This window comes from Salvia splendens, chromosome 19, assembly GCF_004379255.2.
Source record: "Salvia splendens isolate huo1 chromosome 19, SspV2, whole genome shotgun sequence".
In the NCBI taxonomy this organism is placed as follows: domain Eukaryota; kingdom Viridiplantae; phylum Streptophyta; class Magnoliopsida; order Lamiales; family Lamiaceae; genus Salvia; species Salvia splendens.
Window position 1 is genome coordinate 12518769 of NC_056050.1, and position 3072 is coordinate 12521840.

The window sequence follows — 3072 nt, forward strand, 5'->3', positions numbered from 1 at the left end:
AGTGAACTTCCTTGGTCACGTTGTGTCAGCAGAGGGAATCCGAGTGGACCCCACCAAGGTTGATGCGGTACAGCAATGGAAAGCACATTCAACACCAAACGAGATTCGGAGTTTCCTAGGCTTGGCAGGATACTACCGAAGGTTTATAGAGGGATTCTCCAAGATAGCGAGACCCATAACCCAACAACTCAAGAAGAGGGTAAAAGTCAATTGGACCCCAAAGTGTGAGGCAAGTTTCCTGCTGTTGAAGGAAAAGCTAACTAGTGCACCGATTCTAGCTGTGCCAGAGCCTGGAGTGAACTACGTGGTATACACTGACGCTTCAAAGGTGGGACTTGGATGTGTATTGATGCAAAACAACAAAGTGATTGCTTACGCGTCACGACAATTGAGGCCACACGAATTGAACTATCCAACCCACGACTTGGATCTAGCAGCGGTAGTACACGCCTTAAAGATTTGGAGACATCATCTCCACGGAGTCCGATGTGAGATCTTTACGGATCACAAAAGCCTGAAGTATTTCTTCAAACTGAAGATTTGAACATGCGACAATGAAGATGGCTCGAGTTGGTGAAGGACTATGATTGTGGCATCAATTACGACCCCAGTAAAGCAAATGTAGTGGCAGATGCTTTGAGCCGGAAGGACCATTCCCAACTGGCTACTTTTCTCACCAAAGAGGAAAGCCTGATTCGCGAGTTTAGCAAGATGCGTCTGGAAGTGGTGAGGACACCGGAAACAGTGAATGCACGAATCGCCACTTTAGCTTTTGAACCTGATCTAAGGTCGAGGATTATTGAAGCACAACGGATGGATGCGAAATTGGAGGAAACTCGTGTAGAAGTGCGAACTGGCGAACCTGGGAATTTTAGTGAAGAAGGTGACAATGCCCTTACCTTCGAAGGAAGACTATGCATGCCGGATAATGAGGGGCTAAAAAATGAGGTTATGAGTGAAGCGCATGAGACTCCTTACACCGCCCACCCAGGAAGTACGAAAATGTACCAAGATCTGAAAAGTCATTTTGGTGGAATGGTATGAAGAGGGACATAGCGTCATTCGTCGAAAGGTATTTAGTCTGTCAGCAAGTAAAGACTCTACATCAACTACCGTATGGGAAGTTACAACCACTAGAAATTCCTGAGTGGAAATGGTAACACATCGCCATGGATTTCATGACGGGATTGCCGAGGACTCTGAGAGGAACACTGCCATTTGGGTAATTATAGATCGACTTACCAAGAGTGTGCACTTCATACCGATTCTCATAAGCTATGGGTCCAACAAACTGGCTCAAATTTATATAAGGGAGATAGTTCGATTACATGGAGTCCCAGTGACTATCACGTGCGATCGTGACCCAAAATTTTCTTCAAGATTTTGGGTAAGTCTACAAAAAGAGATTGGAACCAAATTGAACTTCAGCACAGCGTTTCACCAACAAACCGATGGATAGTCCGAGAGAACGATCCAAACTCTCGAGGATATGTTGAGGGTTGTGGTACTCGACCGAGGAGGAAGTTGGGAGGCAGTGTTAGGGTTTTGTATACTAGAAATCACCTTTCGAGTGATTGGATACTGTAAAACTCTAATTGTTATTTTCCAATAAATGCAATAGACTATGTTTTGTCATAATGTTGTTATGTTTTACATTTAATGGTTGTTTATTGCATATTTAAATGTATAAGCAAACGTAACAAAGTCTAAGTCTTTGTTTTAGTAGACCGGTTATGGGCATCGTCCAATTTAAGGTAACACTGTCAGTTCTAAACAAAGAAAAATAAGAATTTCACAACCTAGATAGGCCTAGACTACCTATCGCGAAAGGTTGCAATGTCAGTCCGATTATTTCTTAGCATTATTGAAATAAGATGACGTTGGTGTGGTATAGCACAGAATGGATCTAACAGCAAGACGAGTCTTTATGCTATATACTGAAAGACGAGGTCTTGATAATTAATTTCTTAATCAATGTACGTTAGCATTGAGCATACGATATTGAGTATCTACTACTTTGACTTACCAAAGGTGCGGGTTTTTCGTCACCCAACGATCCAGGTATATTGGGTAGTGGCGATCATTATCTAGCGGTGCTAGAATTGCTATTGCGTTGAATCGTGCGCGAAGAGAGTCTCGTTTGATAACATCCACAGGAGGAGCTCGAAACAAGGTTTTATTATTCGGAACCTAGCTAGTTGGAGTTTAATTATTCTATGAATAATAAATAAGAGTTTCTTGCTAAGTCCACTCTTGGAGATTAAAATATGTTAATTAATTAAGTCCCTAGCAGACAATAATTAATTAATGGATGTTTCTATCTTAAGCGCAGGAAATAAATTAAATGCAATTAAAGGAAACCCGGAATACTTGTAATTTCAGATTTGGAAGGCAGTGCAATATTACTTCTGTAGTGGCTGCTTGTAATATTCCAATATAAGCTTATATTAAATTGTGGGTTCAATTTAATTAGTAAAAAGCTAATTGGGTGAGGCATGTTCCAAATTCTTCCTTAGATCCCTGACTGGGCCCAATTGTTATTGTTGAGAATAAAGGAGACAGAAAACACAATTATTATTGTTTAGAATTTTCGTCCCCCTCAAAGAAAGAGAGAGTTTGAAATTTTGCCTCCTCCATGAGCTGAGTTTTGTCTTCGTTATTCAAGTCCTAATACGTTGGTGAGATTTTCCCACACAAATATCAGCGTATAGTCCGGGACACCAGTCAGAAGGTCCGTGGTCGAGTACTGAAGATCTTCACGTGGAGAAGACGCAAGCCATCATCGATTCTTGATTGAATCAACAAGGTAAATTGGCTAATTATGTAGTAAGCATGTTTTAGGGATTTTATATGCTAAAGCATGTTTTAATTCAAGTTATGAGCATGATACATGTGATAATTACGCGAACAGAATTTGTCTAAATAATCTGCTAAATAGATCAAATTTATGCGATCGGTAAATTCCTGCACGCTTCCACTGCCAACCCCTTCAATTGGTATCAGAGCCAGTCTTTGGCTCTGATTATTTGGATTTAAATTTCGCGAAATTCATGTATGCATGTCCAATTTGAT